A 19,038-nucleotide genomic window follows, 5' to 3' on the forward strand; every position below is an offset into this window, starting at 1 on the left:
GGATTTAGTACTAACACTGCTTTAAGTTTTCATTGTGGAGAATTTTGAACATGCACAAGAGTGGTTTTGTGTGGTGAAAGTCCCTTATACCTACCACCTGAATGCGGCTACCATCAATCCTGGCCAGGCCTGACCCAGCCACACCCCGATCCAATCTTTCTTCTCTAATTTATTTTGAATGAATCTCAGAAATCATATCATTTTATGTTAATATTTCAGTATGTAATTCCAAAGTGGGAACTCATTTTATTTACACAACCAAAATATTATTGTCAGATGTAAAATTTATAAATTGTTATTATCATCAAATATCCAGTCAACATTGACCTTTCCATTTGTTAATTAATAAGAACTGAGATTTAAACTCTACTTTTCCAGCTACTTCTGTATGGCCTCAATTTCTGTAAAATGAGGTTAAAAGCCTCCCCTAAAACATATGTCCTGAGGATTAAATAAGGTGAGTTATGTAGACATAGATACAGATATAGACATAGATATATATTCCTAAGAAAGAGTGTAGGTCTTAAAACTCACTCAAATATATATAATTTTTTATAATGCATTTTAGATACTTTTGGAATACACATTGAAACTGAACCATGCAGTGGTGTGCCTGGGTGGCTCAGTCGGTTAAGCGTCTGCCTTCAACTCAAGTTACGATCCCTGGATTAGATCACTCCCCCCCACCACCACCTTGGGCTCCCTGCTCAACAGTGAGTCTGCTTCTCCCTCTGCCTTTGTGTTCCCTCGCCCTCTATGCTCTCATGTGGGCACGCTCTCTCTCTGTCTCTCTAGCTCTCAATAAATAAAATTTTTAAAAACAAAACAGAACAACAACAACAACAACAACAACAAAACAAAAAACTAAGCCATCTAAAAGTTTTCAAGGACAGATATAAGAAATTTGGGTCTGGGAAAACTGCAAATCACACTCTGAAGATCTTTCGATTCTACCTTTGTTTCCTCTTTTCTCCTTTCTCTGAATTCTATAATGTGGTTTCTAGATTGTGTTTTACTTAGGTGGAGTCCCAAGAATGCAGCTGTACGCAGACCCACTGATGTCGCTTCCCTTCTTCCTCACTTAAATGTAACTATTTGTGTCCAAAAGAAAATGGCTAGCACCTGTTTGTCACTTACAAATGATAACAAACAAAATCATACTATGATGTTGATGTTATTGATGAGGAAAAACAGAGGGGCAATGCATAAACTTATTTATTTACTTTAAAGCATAACTTCGAGATTATGGGGCAATTTATAAGCAGCAGCAATTTCTCTGTGCATCTGAATCCACAGAAGGAAAAGCCAGTTCTGACATTCATAAAATTAAGTATTCTTCCCTAATGTTAATAGGTCAATCCCTGTTACAGAATTTTCCTTATTTTGGTATCGTTTCAAATGAAGTACAGCAAGGACAGGTATTAAATGTATTAGCATAAATGGCCACACTGAAGCTAAAGTCCAAATAAATTTTTAGTGCTAAATAATGTTAAATTGCTAATAAAGGCTGCCTTAGTTTTTCCTTCTATGAACAGTATATGTGTGAGCCCATTTCCCACAATCTTACCTCCATTTTTCTTTTTAATTTGTGCTCATATGTGAAAATACTATCTCTTTGTTTTAAGTTGCACTTCTTTGGTTTACAAAGTATGGTTGGATATTTTAAGATTTCATTTACTTTGGGTGCCTGGATGGCTCAGTGGGTTAAGCCTCTGCCTTAGGCTGGAGGTCTCTGTTCAGCAAGGGGCCTGCTTCCCCGCCCCCCCCGCCCCCCCACCGCCTTTTTCTCTGCCTACTTGTGATCTCTCTCTATCTCTCTCTGTCAAATAAATAAATCAAATCTTAAAGAAAAAAAGATTTTATTTACTTGTTTGTCAGAGAAAGACAGAGGGACAGAGAGAGAACATAAACAGGGGGAGCAGCAGGCAGAAGGAGAAGCAGGGCCCCCACTGAACAATGAGCCCGATGCGGGGCTTGATCCCAAGACCCTGGGATAATGACCTGAGCTGAAGGCAGACCATTAACTGACAGAGCCACCCAGCCATCCTATGTGATATTTTATTGCCTATTTTTTTGTATGTCTTTTATGTCTTTTATGAATGTTCACATGCTTTTTTTTGTACCCTTTTTGTACTGAATGTCTTTATCATGGGAACATAGTAGTTTTCAGCTCCCTTTTGTCCAGGTTGCCAAACTGACTCTGTACCTGCTGTATTTTTTGACTGGTATGGTGTGTTTTGAATACTAATAACTACACAGCATTTAAAAGTTGAGGATTTTAAAGTATTTCATAGTTAATGAATTCCCATCCCACCGCAGTGTTACAAAGGCCTTTCAAAGATGCTAAATTGAAAGTGACATTTCCCTGGATGTATAATCAGAGATGGCAAATTTACAATCAGAAAAAAGAATCCAAATATCAATACTAACTTCATCCTCTCCTTTTTGTTTTTTCACTTGTTTTCATAGGAAATAGAAAACGACACCTAGTCTGGGCATCTGTTAAAGTCAAATCAGGTTTGGGTTGTTTTTGGTTTGGTTTTCAGGGTTTTGGTTATCATCTTGTCTTCTGTGTGCGAGGTCCAGTAGACAGAACTTTGTTATTAACTAACATCCCTCTACAACCTTGTTGAGTGATGGCAAATAGTCCATCAAATAAACTTAAGCATTTTCTGGGGGCCCAGAACTGTGTTCTGGGAGACACAAGAAAAAATTTTTGCAATTTCCTTCAGAACCTCCTTGTGCTACCATTGTATCGTACTTAAAATATAATTTTTGAGAAAAATGAGTGCCAATTTTATCATTATGTATTTTATTAACCTTAATTTAAAATAACAAATGCCATTAACCTACCTCATCTTTATCCATAGTCCCTTACTGGCAAATTCATCTTCAGAGGGGAAACAATGTTTTGTCATTGTCGAAAATATTCTAAAAACTACCATCATCAAACCACTAAACACCCCCCCAAAAAAGCCAAAGTTTAAAGAAGGTCCTTCTGTAGTAGAAGCAATATTTAAACAGCTATTGGGTCTACTGTTTTTATCGTTGTTTCCTTAGGGGCAGACTTAGTGCCTGACATATAGTAGACCCTTGAGGGTTTTTATTAAATAAACACATTAAAGGAATTCAGAATTCCAGAATCATTTCATAAAGCAAGAATTTACTGATGTATCTCTGACTTTGAGGATATTCCTCATATCCAAGGAACAAAGACCTCCTTTGTGCAGGTTTACAAGATTCAGCATTTAAAAAAATAAAATGGCATTTAAAAATTATCCAAATTATTCACAGATGTTTATAAGTGAGATATTATTTGGTAATCAAAAGGAATCAGTTATGATAAATACAAACATGTGCTTCCAAATAAGATAATCTATTCTACTATGTGGAAAATGTGTTAAAATAATAATACTTCATGACAGTTTTCTAGGATAACCAAACATAACAAATAGGCATAATTAATTGGAAATGACAGGATCAAAATTATCTAGCAGGATGATTTGATATGCAGTTGAGGTCTATTAGGTTAGGAAATATAATTAATTATTTAATTATAAGGAAAATGTTTATTGTACGTAAATTGTCAAGTGATTGCATAGTAAAAATAGTCCACTAATTACTTATTAATTTAAGATAACCATTTGAGGATTTAGGGTGAGTAAACTGTTTTCAGTTATAAAAAAGCTAATTGAGTATATTTTCCTTTCTTTTGTGAGTCTTGGCTTCTCTGACACCTGACTAGAACTCTTAATGCAATCTTGTGTCCGTGCTTTGAGAACTTTCCTTTCAGAAATTGTTGTCATTTGAGGATAAAATGTCTGTATCTCTCTACCTCATTGACTCCCCATCTGTTGTCAACAATCATTTGAGAACATTTCTTATTTTCCTCACGCTGTCTCTTAATTTCTTTTTCTCTTTTTAACAGTTTCATAATTAACACTATATTGTGGTAAATATCCTTGGGAAAAATGCTATAAAAATATTTCAGTGCCGAATATTTACTTTACAGAGGACTTGAGGTAATGATACCCAAACTCCCTTTCTTTTTATTGAGGAATGAATGTTATGCGTTTCATTGCCGGTATTGTTGTTAGTAAATACAAAATAATTATGTGAAGGGTGTGTTTGGTTTCAGGGTTTTTGTTATCATCATGTGTTTGGTTATACCATGTGTTCGGTTTATAAATGAAAAATTGGTATCCTGAAATAATCGATTATTAAATTCGGGATAAATTGCTGACATTTCCCCAGATTAAGTTCAAAAGTGACATTTGGTTTATTTAGCCCTGCAGGTCCATCAGTGAGCTCTTATTAATACCTCCCATTTCATTGTCAAATTCAGGAACATGATTTCATCCAAATAACATCAATTACTTAAAAATGCATTTCCACACATTTCTAGATATTATTCCAGGTGTGATACAGAGAAGAAAATGACTGTAACATTTCAAAAATCAGTAAATGTTCATAGCAACATCACATAGAGAGTGGCATTTTGCTTCTCTAGGGAGGGAATAGAGATTGGGTTGGGAGGGGTAGGGAAATGTATTCCAAAACTAATTTGCAAGCATACTTCAAGTAACAAAATTAGATTTAGTTTCTACAAGCTTGAAATTTTTACGCTGTCATGAAGAATAGTAAGATGGGGCTTGGAATTGTTACATTATTTGTTCCTACTCAATAAGTTATCCTTCTTGATTTAGGGATATACATTAAATATTGTGGAAAGCCTTCTTATATAAACTAATTACAGGCTTGGAAGTAGGGAAACAACTACTATAAATATTGTACCGAATAAACAAGTTGAAAATAAGTATTTATTTTGGATAATTCAGCCAAAACCATTTCTTACAGTGACATAAATTGAACAGTAAATGTAATTAGGCATCTCTTGTATATTAATTAGTAACTTTTATGACATTTTGAGACTTTAAATTTAAATTAGTTCCAAAACAGTCTGAACATCCTCAAGTTTTGCTTCTGCCTCAATTCTTACAGTTGCTTAACCTCTGAAGGTGACAGAAGGATCCCTTCTTAACATTTCCCCAACTTGCATATAACATGAGGAAAATCCTCTGATTTCATGATATTGAAAATTGATTTACTATAGTAATAGAACTTGTATTAAAATTTTCTTTGAACAGAAAGGAAAAAATAAAACCATTTTTATCAGACTAACCTTAATAACACATGACCAAACATAAACCTTAGCCGTGTTACATTCTTCTGTCTGTCTCCTCCAACTTTGGGAAGGACATTCCATATGGAATCAGGCAAGAACTTGGATTGTGAATTCATAGATTTAAATCCCAGCTCTGCTACTTAGTAGCTGTGTGATCTTGGAAAATGTATTAACATCTCTGAATCTTTATTTGTATATAAGCTTAGGTAACAGTAGATCTTGACATTTAGATTGTTATCAGAATTAGGTGAAACGTACATAAGGCATTTAATATAGTCTCTAGTATATATTAATTCATTAACTGTTCATCAGCCATAGCATCAACATTGTTGTCTTTAGAACTAAAGATGAAACAAAATGGCAAGAAGATAGAGAGCTATTGAAAGGATGTGTGGAATAAAATAAAGATGAGAAAGAAGATGGGAAGTCATGGAGAATATCTTGGAGTAGGCATACGCAGATGTTGTCATGGGCATGATCAAAGACATTGACAAACAGCCAAGAAAGAAGCTAATAGTTATTGAGCAATTACAATATGCCAGAGCCTTTTGAACAAACTTACACAATAAATATTATAGTGTCTTTCCGTTTGTAATTAAACAGGCTCAGAAAAGTTATGCAGTTGGACTAAATCACCTGTTGAATATACTACTGACCAGAAGGAATTAATACTCAAATATTTTACTTCATTATTCATGATTTTCTTTTCATTTTTTCCATGTATCATTCATTATATCTCAAGGCTAGAAAAACTACCTCCAAATATACCATGTAATAACTTTATTCCTCTAATAATTTTCCTCTTATCCCATTTAAAACTAATTCTTAGAATACTTGGGCAGGGGGAGAGGGCCCTTTGATGAATCTTTCATCAACTTTCTCATCAACTTTTTGTCATCTATCCTTCTCTTCAGGACCAAGAGAGAACAATGAATTTCTTCTGGGATATAAGAATTTCTCTGATACTCTGGAAAATCAAAAACATTGCAAACTACAATATTCACTTAAATTTGGTCTTGCAGATTTCAGATTACATGATTAATCATCCAGAATGGTTTCAACTGTTTTCTTACCTATAATCATTATCTATTTCCTGATGACTCTTACTGAAACTTAGTTTTTCTAGTCATGGCTTAACTTATACACAGGATGCGATGCTCGTTCCCTGGGATACCCTCTTCAAAAAACCATAAGGGCACCTGGATGGCTCAGTCGGTTAAGCACCTGACTCTTGGTTTTGCTTCTGGTCATGATCCCAGGGTTGTGAGTTTGAACCCACAGAGAGTCTGCTTGAGATTCTCTTCCTCTCCTTCTGCCCCTCCTCCACTCATTCTTGCTTGCTCTCTCAAATAAATAGATCTTTTTTTTTAATGGAATCTTATCATAGATGGTTAGATGTATAAACAAACACATACTTAAATAAGTGTGAAAATTGTCAAGTGACTGGACAAGTTTGCTATTGCTTTTCTCATTGTGTTTTTTTTTTCCAGAAAATACCCCATAATTGGAGGACAGTCTTGATGCTTTCATTTAAAATATTTGGAGCATTTATTGCCTCAAGTGATTAATGCTTAATAATATTATTATGAGTCTAAACCAAAATAAATGGCACTTTTCATTCAGAAAGTTCTCTTCCTGAGTTTAAAGAGGAATTAGAGATCCTCACAATTTGAATCATATTCTTTGTGTATGATTCTATTTACCAATGACTTTAGAATTTTTAAGATAATCTGGGGATACCGGGTGGCTCAGTTGGCTAAGCATCTGCCTTCAGCTCAGGTCACATGATCCAGGGGTCCTGGGATCAAGCTCCGTGTCCTATCAGACTCCCTGCTTAGAGGGGAGTCTGCTTCTCCATCTGCCTTTGCCCCTCCCCTCCACTTGTGCTCTCTGTCTATCTCTCTTTTGCTCAGATAAATAAAATCTTAAAAATAAAGAATATATGATAATCCAGGGTACTATTTATTTTCCTTTTTTTAACAGAAATATGGTGTTTCTCACCTCATAAATCTATGCACATGTTAAGAGACATTTAGCCACTCACATTTGTCTTCATTAAGTATTTGCTTCTTAAGGCTAATTTTTCTAACTTTATTGAGATATAATTGACATGCACATATTTAAAATGTGCAATTTGATCAGTTTCATTTTTTAAAAGATAAAATTAGTCTAGGCGTCTAGGTGACTTGCCAATACACATAAAGTTCTGGATTTTAAGCATCTATTACCATGGACAAAGGATAAATGAGAAACCAAAGAATATTTCCTTTGAGTTAAGTTAAAGCATTATCGGTTTCTTACATCCTGCTCGTGATGTTACTATGGAGATAATTTCTCTTGAAGAACATGTACTTGAGACCAGAGTCTCAGGCTACAAGAATCCTGATGTAATTAGCTCCCCCAAACTGTCTAGTTTACTAAACATCGAAATAGCTTAGTAAAAATTCTGGTACCCATTTCTAAGTGGTAGGGAGGGTTTTCCCCCACACCAACAAGCAATGCCCTGACACAGTTGGGTATCCTACAATCCAACTCAATCAGACACTGTCTACCTGGAGACAGCGTTAGATTCTACAAGTAAAGGTTTCAGTCCCACAAGAGCGTCCACTTTCCTGCTTCAGATACCAGTCACAAGTCCAGGTTGTCTTCTGTGTTTCTCTGACTGACCAGCTACAGATTGGAGGTTCCAACAACCTACACCTTGGATTCGATTAATTTGCTAGAACAGCTTGCAGAGCTCAGAGAAACATTTTACTTACCAGATTATCATTAATTATAAAAAAATATAACTCATGCACAGCCGGATAGAAGAGATGCATGCGGCAAAATGTAAGGAAATGGCACAGAGCATTCTATGCCCTTTGAGTGATCTACCCTCCTGGCATCCCCACGAGTTCACCAACCTGGAAGCTCTCAAACCCTGCTTTTTGGAATTTTTACTGAGGCTTCATCACAAAACATGATTGATTAAATCAATGGCCATTTGCCATTGAACTCATTCTCCCCTCCCCACTTTCCCAGGAGATCAGGAGGTGGAACGAAAAATCTCTACTCTTCTATTCAGGGTTGTTTCCCCTGGCAACAAGCCTGATCCTTAGGTGTTTTCTAAAAGTCACCTCAATACCATAAACCCAGTTGTGGTAGAAAGGAACCTGTTATAAATAGTAAGACCCCCATTTTACTTTTATGGCTCTGAAGTAATTTCAAGAACTGAGTACAAGAGACTGAATATAATGACAAAAAAATGCTCCAATTGCTCTTATTGGTCAGGAATTTTAAGGATTTTGGGAACTGTGGACCAGGAAACATGAACAGTGAACAAATATATATGAAAAATATGCATTGGTCATTCAGATGACTAAATATATATTTCTTATAAATCACAATATAACATTTAGTCATTTAATTGATGTGTCTTCTTCCTATTATTAACTTTTTTACCTATGAAGGGAGGATCAGACCTTTATGGGTCTTCCAAAAAGTTTTTTTTTTCCCTGAAAAGGGGTTTTATTGGTTATGACCTACCAGCACAGTGACATCAGCCTTCTTTGAAATCACTCATTTCGCATTTATTCAAGTAAATACAGTATAACATTGTTCGTAGTTCCTCCTTCTCCTATTCAGTGAATTTTATATATGGATGATCTTTCCAAAGATAGCTATACATTTTATGTAAGTATCGTCTATAAAAGTAGCATGCAAGATAACTAAGTAAATATTTTGATATTCCCACAAATTCTAGCTCAGAGTTAAAAAGCAATCTTGAAGAGTTTGAGCCACTGAAGATGGAGAAAGCAGACTTATCTCAAATGACATATTATCTAAAAGACTTGATATGATGGAAGATGATCACGATGGCATGATAAATATTGCTCAAAAACTTTAAAAAAAAAGAAAGCAGATGGCAACAGGTGGTGGGTAATGGGGAGGGCACGTTTTGCATGGAGCACTGGGTGTTGTGCAAAAAGAATGAATACTGTTACACTGAAAAAATAAATAAAATGGAAGAAAAAAAAAAGAAAGCAGAAAATGGAAATGGGATGAAATGTTCTTAATTGTACTCTAATCTTAAATCTACTTTTTACAACCATCAAAGAAGTGTGCTCTTTGAGAGCATGGGGGAAAAAAAAATAACTTGTAGCAACTACACATTCTCTAGACCTTGGAATTATCTTATGTGATTACAATAATGTGGACCAGGAGTCTCAAGTATACTTGTAAGGCATGATTCAGTATTCTAATTCTAGGAACATATGCAAAGAGAAAACTGACCGCATTTTATGAGCTAAGGTTCTCATTGAAGGATTATTTACAGCAATGGATATTTGGAAGTTGCCTTTAAATCCAAAAATAAGGGCTTATTTAACTAAATCATGCCATCTATTCAATGGGGTAGTACACATCCTTTAAAAATTACTTATAGAGGGGTGCCTGGGTGGCTCAGTGGTTTAAGTCTCTGCCTTCAGCTCAGGTCATGATCTCAGGGTCCTGGGATCGAGCCCCATGTCGGGCTCTCTGCTCAGTGGGGAGCCTGTTTCTCCCTCTCTCTCTGCCTGCCTCTCTGCCTACTTGTGACCTCTGTCTGTCAAATAAATAAATAAAATCTTTTAAAAAAATTACTTATAAAGAGGATATTTAACGGCACTGGAGTAAAGAGAAAAAGGAAAGGCAGAAAAATGTCAGACCTTTTTTTGTAGTTTAATTAAAAGGAACAGTATATATTTAAGGCACAGATGTGTTAAAATAATATTTTTCTATTTTCTCTAAAAAAGAAGCCTTCTAAATTTTACAATTTAAAATCACCTGTTTTCAAAATGCTTTATGATGAGCATATTCATCATCTTGTCATCACAAGGTTTACTTTAGGAAATCATTACTATGAGTTAAATAACTTTAAATACTAACACAGTTGGGGCGCCTGGGTGGGTCAGTCATTAAACATCTGCTTCCAGCTCAGGTCATGATCCTGGGATCCTTGGATCAAACCTCACCTGGAGCCCCACATCAGGCTCCCTGCTCAGCTGGAAGCCTGCCTCTCCCTCTCCCTCTCCCCCTGCTTGTATTCCCTGTCTTGCTCTGTCTTTCTCTGTCAAATAGATAAAATCTTTAAAAGAAATACGAACACAATTAAAACCATTATGTATTTATTAATAGCATCATATTTTATAATGATATGCATTATATTTATTAGATAATATGTATTTGCTAATATGAACTTATAAGTGAATATTCCCATACATAGTTAAACTGAGAAAATCAATCATCAGCCTTCCTCTACTAGTTTTTGTAAAGGTCAGACTACCATATATTTGAAAGGTGCATTGAATGTAAGGACAGCTGAGGTATTTTAAGGTGTTTTTTTTTTAAATTTTTAAATTTTTTTATTTACCCTCTCCAATGCTGAGATGAAATATATTGGGTAGAGATAAATTTATGGATTCAACTACTCTGATCCACTTAGAACATTCATACAAAGTTGAGGAACAAATGGCATATTTACAATCAGAGTTTACTGTGAGGATGTGGATGGGTAAGTCACAGAGGATTCTTTTAAAGAAAAATAAGAGCTTTAAAATAAAACTCCTCACCCTTTATATAAGATCACTCCCTTGCAGAGTTCATTTACTTTTATGGTTTCAACCATTATTTCTGTGTCAAACAACTCCCAAATCTGTATTTCCAACTAGAATCACTCACCCAAGTTCCGGATTCATATTTCACACCCAGTTCCACTTAGATATCTAACAATCACTGCAAACTCAAAACAACCCACCATACCTCTCCCCATCCAATAAATATGTTCTAGTTTCTAACTTCCCAGTATTGCTAATAGTATCAAAATGTGTCTAGTGTTCCATACCCTCCCCCTTCTCTCAACATTAACAAGTTGGTAGCGGCTGAATTCCTCTGGGCGCTTTAGCCACTGGCTTAGATGAAATAGTGTGTTCTGTTGACTTTCTTTTCCTGATCTTCTGCAGCCTTCTACTGCAGCCATGTGCACTCAAAGCTAGCCTTCAAAATGTCCTGGCTAGAGACCGGCAGTTGTCTTTGTCTCGGACATCGTTTTAAGTACAGATAGATTCTATCGCCGGCTTTTAATCAAGCCATTGCCTCATCCATGAGCTATAGTTAAATTGAAATGGGAACTAGAATGTTGTTACTTAAATTCAGTCTGTATGTATTGAAAAGCACCCACTCAAACATATCTTTGTTATCATAAACTGGATATATGTTGAGAAAATTCAAACCTAAAGAGAAAAGGTAAAAATATTCAATTACCTTTCAACAAATATTTACCTAAGCCCTAAGAGATTCTTAGCCTTCTCTACCCTAGTAAGCAGGATAGAGAAAAGATTACTTAAGGATGCACTAAAACAATGTATTAGGAAATAGATTACAGGAAATCAGGAGAGGTGAAATCCAGGTGGTGGTCATAGAATCTGCAGGAGTGTGTGTGTGTGTGTGTGTGTGTGTGTGTATGTGTGTGTGTGTGTGTGTGTGTGTGTAAAGCTTTAACCAACCTGAATATATGCATAAAGTACCCGCTTCACCCATTCCACATATTCTAGGCTCAATAAGGGTGCAAAGAAGCCTAAGACAAACTTCCAAATGGTTTACAATCAAATTGATAATAGGAAATTTAGACATGCTAAACAAAAAGAAATAAGACAAAAGAACATGCAGACATCTCTAAGTATCCAAACCTAATTTGTGTCTGCCAGTGTGTTCTAGAACAAATTTTCAGAAAGTGGGAGCCTATGTGACATTATTTTTAAAAGGATTAGAAAATACTGGGTTCCCAGTGTATTCAAATCCCCAAATATCTTTTTGCAAATCCCTAAAATACCTTAACCACCAAAAGAAAAATCCATTGAGGATTTCTGCAGAATAGAATGTTTTTAAGGTATCAACTGTCAAATTATTTAACATCGGTTGAACCCAAAGGCTATGTTGGTTTGTAGAATACAAAGATACTTTATTGTTCCAGATATAGATTACATTTCCTTTCTGCACTGCCACAAACATGAACAACCATATAAATTAAAAAAAAAAAAAGAGGAGGAAGGGAAGAAGAAGTGGAGGAGGAGAAGAGAAGAAAAAAAGGAGAAGGGGGAGAAAAAGAAGAAAAGAATAAGGAGAAGGAGAAAAAGAGAAAGGAGAATAGAAGAAGAAGAGGAGGAAGAGGAAGAGAAGAAGAGTAAAGATACTAAAGACATCTAAATACACCCAGGTTGATATTGCCCACAGGTGCTTGGTAAATGTAACACGGGAGTCCCCGAAGGGCTAATTCGTAGGAAGAAGAGGTGGTTAGTGACACCAATGGGATCTCATGAGAGGAGCTGAACTGAGATGCAGCATTCTAATGTCCTTCCCTCAGACGTCAACATTTTCATGATATATGAATACGTTTGTTAAAGCAGTGTTACAAATCATGGATTTGCAGTAGATCATTGCAAGTATAGCAAAGTTTGGAATATTCCATAACCAGATATCAAGGGATAACCTTCTCATTAGCTACTGAATTGTGTATTTAGGATTATGTATGCTATAGAAGGGATTAAATTGATGAAGGTCAGCAGCAAAGCTATTGTAATAGGAAACATGTTAGGGAGAGTCATTTAAGTGGGTGCCACAGAATAGTTAAAGTATTCCTAGGCGTGTGTAGGATAAAGAAGCAGAGATGCAGAGACCAGGGAAAGGTTATTTTAAAGCATTTACATGCACAGAAGCATACACACATGTACACACAAACACACAAAACAATGAAAGTACATAGGCAGAAACGCCAAATTTCCAAATAATATTCAGTAGTTGCAAACCACCTGAAATTTTTAATATGTTCATTATATATGCGTGCATATGGGGCCATTATGTATTCACTGTATATTTTATATAGAGAGAGAGGCACACACAATGTATTTTATTATTAACCATGACTTAATGTTTTGCAATTACAAGATAGAATTTTAAAAAAAGTATCTCCACCAGTATTTTAACAAGATGAGATGTGGAACATTGCTAACTTTGTAAAAGCAAATGAAAATCTTTTTTTTTTTAAGATTTTTATTTATTTATTTGACAGAGAGAGATCACAAGTAGACAGAGAGGCAGGCAGAGAGAGAGAGAGAGGGAAGCAGGCTCCCTGCTGAGCAGAGAGCCCGATGCGGGACTCCATCCCAGCACCCTGAGATCATGACCTGAGCCGAAGGCAGTGGCTTAACCCACTGAGCCACCCAGGTGCCCGCAAATGAAAATCTTCTTAAAAGTAAGCACTGGATAGTAATGCAAATCTAATTGTACTAAATTGTAACCACATAAAACTCTATTTTTAAAGATGACATAATTAGAACTATGACATCTTCATTCATACATTATATTTTTATTGGATCAGAGATAAATAATAATGCTATAGTTGTAATCTAAAAATCAAACTAGAATTAACACTGGGCACATTCACCAAATGTGTCCCACTTGCTTTACCTTAAATATAAATTATTTAACATAAAACTTTTTACCTACTTTTAAATAGCCACAATCTATTTCTTACTGTTGCAACGTTAGTTAAAAACAACATTGTTTTTAAAGACATTTTGATAATATAAAGATTAATTTTAAATTTTTTCAAAAAATTTATTTATTTGAGAGAGAGAGTACAAGCAGGGGCATGGGTAGAGGGAAAAGGAGAAGCAGGCTGCCTGATGAGCCAGAAGCCTGATTCGGGGCTCAATCCCAGGACCCTGGGACCATGAGCTGAGCTGAAAGCAAATACTTAACTGAGCCACCCAGGTGCCCCTAATGTTAAATTTTGAGACAAGGTTTCTCACGCTAATATAAGCACAGATTCTTAAAACACATGATTTAAGAATCCAAAACATACAAGTATTCTCCTTTCCATTCCATTGCTACATTCCCTGGAACACTTGTACACAGACACCCCTAAGTCTCTCTCCTTCTTAAGGACACACACAGCCACATGCAGACAACTTACTTTAAAACACAGAAACAACAAGAGGCAAGCAGGGCTAAAATCTCTTTATAGTCTTACTTATTTCTTTTCCAATGCCTTGCAAGAACAAATATAAAATTCCAGAAAGTTAGAAGCGAAAAGTTTAAAAAAATGTTTGGTTGACATTAATAATTGAAATGAAAATTTCCAGATTTTTTTAAAAGTATACAGCTATTAAGATTTAAATAGAGTAGACATAGCTGGCTTAAATATAAGACAACATGGTTTTATAGGAATGTGAATACTTTGATGATGGTAAGGACACTGTACCATCTTGCACACTGGCTATGGAAGAATTTGGAGTCTCTAAGATTCTTCCATGAAAGAATAAGAGCCCTGATGATCAAATTACTCTTACTTCAGACATGTAAAATGATAAAGATTCATTTTTCTTCTGGAAGGTTTTCATTTTACATTAGTCAAGTTCAAACTGATCAGAGTCCTGAAATGCATGTTTCTGGTAGTCTAAGGCTAACATCTGTCAAGGATGCTGTGGATTCCCACCAAAGAAGGTGGATAAAACTAAATGACCATTCATGTTTCTTCATTCTCCATAATTCTACTGTTTTAAAAATAAATTTAAGATGTATAAATGAAATTGCTATGAAGTCTACAGTCTTGAATTAAAATGTAAGGCAAAGGTCTGATATTTAAGAGTGTCAAGAGCAAGAAACTGCTAAAATACTAGAATACATTATTTTACTTTTTTATATTAATAAAAAATAAAATTTATATTAATAAAAAATAAAAAAATACATTAATAAAATCAACAAACCCCCAGAAAATGAAAGAGAAAATTATAATAATTGAAATATAAGTCTTGTTCTCCACATGCATTTATAGAACAAAGATGAACTGAGCAATTAGTTCATGCATAGCAGTATGTTAAGCAATAATAAAAAAAAATCCAGCTTACATGTTATGACCATGGGTGAGGGGAAGCCTTAACCAATCAAAAAGCAATTACATGACAGTCTATGATTAAGGACCCAATGGTGGTGCAGATCCTATGTGCTATGTGGTCCTAGGTGAGCAGTTTCTCTATGAAATGAAATGAACAATAAAGGTTGGTGATGATAGGGTTAAACTGAATCCTTTAGGCAGAAAGGACTCTAGTATTTGTGGGATTGGAGGAAAGTACGAATGGACATATCTAGGTTTTACCCTTACCCTCTTCTTTTCCTGCCCCTAGCCCTTCTCACCTTCAAGGAACCTCATACACACGCACACGCACACCCTCAACCTCAGATTAAAGCACTGCCTGGAACTCTCTTAACACCTGGCCAACAGTTGCTCCTTGGCTTGGCCGTATGTGTGTCTGGAAGTTGGGGGGTATTTGAGCAGGGAATTCAAGATCTGGGATTTAAGACTCTGAACTTGACCAAAAACTTCAGCTTTGAAAGCGCTTCTTCTGTTGACCCCATAGACCCCAGTCACATGGGGTAGAGGGGTGGAGGTGGTCACAGCTGAAACAAAGAGCCAGGCTCTTCAAAGCAGATGGACCAGGGCAGAATATGTTAAGTATATTGTGTGATAAGAGAGTATAGAAAAAGAATCCCAAAGCCTAATGACTGAATGAACATTACAGACGAGGGACCAAGGAGAAATTTACAGTCAATTTGAGGTTATGAAGCATGAGTTATGATTGCAGATAGGCATGAGCAAAGACTTCAAAGGCGGATTGGGGTAATTGATTGGTTTAGTGCTGGACATATTAAATTTGTCCCATTCTTCTACAGCTCCAAAGTGAAAAGAAGCTGGAAGCTAGAAGATGAACTTGCTTTTAGATTCTATGAGGAGGCAATAGACACTGTGTTCATACGAGTTTAAATTAAAGTGTCTTTGCAAGTAGAGAAGCAAAGGTCTGTTTTTGAAAACACAAAGGGAAATTCAGTGGTACCTGGCATTCATGTCATCCTAAATGCAATAGCTGTAGCAGGAAATTGTTCGCTCTCTAATGGATCTGCACACTCTTCTCTCCAAGGGCAGCATTACACTAATACTCGAGAAGGAATTTTTCAGATTCTTCCTAAGTGTCATCATTTCATACTCTGAACACTTCAAAGCATATGAAGTCAAGAGAACTGGCACTAAGTCTCTTTGAAATGTGCATTACAATGATATCACTTCCACTTCATATTACTGCTCCATTTTTAGACACTACACACATAGCATTTGGGCCTAAATAAGATGCAATTATGAAGGAGATGAAATGAAGGCAGCCTCTCCCTCTTGAGGTTTTAAGAGCTTTCCTCCTTCACTGCAGTTTGGGAAGGAGTAGCAACTCTTCAGAGAATTCAGTAGTGTCCTAAATGACATGCTCAGGCAATCAGGCAATCACTTGCCATCACATCATTCAATGTTAAAGAGAAACTCCTAGCAGGTTATTATATTCCAAAAATTGGTAGTAATAAGGAAATGATGAAAGCAATGATTCTTCTTTCTATTAAATCCAAAATCAGAGTGTTAACACTTAAGTAAGGCTTTCCTAACATAGGCAACAAATCTTTTATTCTTTCACGGTTTCCCAAGAGTAAAAGCAAATGACATTTTCCTGTGTATTCTGAAAATAACATTTCATTTGTTCTATTGTGTTCCCACACTAGTCTGTTATATTTAGAATCAGTAACTGTGGAAAATGGAAATTCTGATTCCTGAGAAAAAGCAAGAATACAGTAATATTATTGTAACTATCTAATTCCCGTGGAGAGATAGCTTTAATGTCAGACAGGGGAGGAGAGAAAAATGACTGTAAGCACCTGGTATCCTGTAGATATTTGGAATTGCCTCAAACTAGAGCAATACATTTATAATTTTATCAGGACTCAATATATTGATATTAACTACACAGTCTATGAATAAAAGAAGTTGGCTGATTTCTTTATCCTCACATACAACTTTTGTACATGAATCTGAAAGTTGGTCCATTGAAATAACTCATTTTAAGAATCCAATGAGAAGTTTCTCACTGCTGTGAAATGCATCCATCCATCAAGATGTAGTCATCACAGCATGTGGTTTCTAGCATCACCATGATCCTGAGCTGAAATCTGAGCAGCATGTGGAGGAAACAGAGCAGCATTAGAGGAAACAGAGCAGCACTACGTGCTTTTGTTTTAATGGGAACTCACAACCGGTATGCATGAGAGCAGGAGAGCTATAAGGGCAGACCTCTGGAATTTGGTGCTTCTCTTTTAAGACTCAAAATTTGCTCTTCAAGTCCTCAGGAATGATTAGGTCCTGAGAGACTAGCCCTATAATACCTATAGAGTTGAAACATACACCAATTTTCTCATTTATTTTTTTAAAATGGAAAATAATGCCATAGGGTCTTGAAATACTTAAAGTCGGTGTGATCGGCGCGTTTTCTCCTCTACCATCCAACGCTATGGGAAGCCGAAGCAAAATCAGAAACCACTTTATGGATTTACCACAAGAACTAATGGTACAGAAAAGAAAAATACAAGTCTCTCACATCAGCACCTTCTTTCATAGAATGGATGTTCACAGAGTCTGAAGGTGGTGTGGCGGGCATCAAAACAACACAAGGCAGTGGGGTGAATCAAAGCTTGATGTGGCGGCCTGAGGGAAGCTGGAAGCCTCTCTCATGATTGTGATGAGTTTCCCTTCAAGAATGGAAATATGCACCCCCTTCGCTACAGCATTTTACAGTTATTTCTACGGCATAGATGGACTTTTCATAGGAGGCAGAGGTGTTTTGAGATGAGAGTTAATGTACACTTGTTGCTGCGTATACTTGAATCAGCGTGATGAATATATTCCCTGGTGACTTTCCTTTTATCTCTGCTTTTAGAACTGACCAAATCTTTCTTCTGAACGACACGAGGTTTTTTTAAGTAGTTTAATGCACCTCATTTAAAGGACTGCTAAATCCCAGCTTTGTAACTATTTTATCTCCTAGAGGTGAATTTCCAAATCCATTATATATATAATTTATATATAATCAATATGATTTATTTAGATATAATATATATTTTATATATTATATAATTTTTATGTAATATATGTTACATATATACATACTTTTATTTAGTTCTATGTAGCAGTTTATGTTTCAAAGACAATCTATTTTCCTACGTTCCGAATTCTTAGCAGTTACATCAGTGTAGTCCTTAACATTGTCAACCTTATTATTTTACCTTTTATGAATGATTAGATTATGCTAAAAGGGTTTATGGAATTTAAGATTACACATCTGGTGTGCAATGATACTTAGATTCAAAACCAGCTGTTCCTCACTCCTAATCCTAAATTCTTCACCACTATATTAAAATATTTGAAGGTTTTCCTATAATCTATTTCTATTAGTTTTGCTAAGTTCTTTGTGTCCTTAACAATAGCATTTGATAATGACCTAGCGTCTTCAAATATTAAGAAAAAATGTTTCTGTACAGATACTATGGCATTTCTTTGGTCCTCCTCACAGCAAAACCTATGGATAACATTTGTTCATATGTAACCACCTCTTCCTTCTTTCTCATTGTCTCCTCAGTTGTCTATGTGGACTTGCATGCGTTCAACTCCAATGAGACTTACTTTGACCAAGGTCATTAATTACTCTCTATGTTATCATATTCAGTATCCATTTTTATGATTTGTTTTAATGTGTTTAATATTTTATATATTTTTAATTTTAATTTATTGATAATATATTTGGTTTCAGTATATCTAATATATAATACGAATACTTCTTTCATAAAATAATTTCAGCTCTTAGACACTACAACTCCGTCAGCTCTTGGTTTTCCTCCTATCATCGCATTTTCCTTTTCTAGCATTTTCCCTTTGACTTAAACTCTTAATCTTTTAATGCTCCAGGCTCAGT

At 35.6% G+C, this 19,038-nt stretch overlaps 1 protein-coding gene across 3 annotated transcripts in view; it reads left to right on the plus strand.

Annotated features, from left to right (window-relative positions):
* Nucleotides 1-19,038, plus strand: part of LRRTM4 (leucine rich repeat transmembrane neuronal 4) — a 757,200-nt gene that overhangs the window by 669,722 nt on the left and 68,440 nt on the right. The gene's annotated exons all lie outside the window — the stretch shown is intronic.

Source organism: Meles meles, chromosome 15 (assembly GCF_922984935.1).
Source record: "Meles meles chromosome 15, mMelMel3.1 paternal haplotype, whole genome shotgun sequence".
Taxonomy (NCBI): Eukaryota; Metazoa; Chordata; class Mammalia; order Carnivora; family Mustelidae; genus Meles; species Meles meles.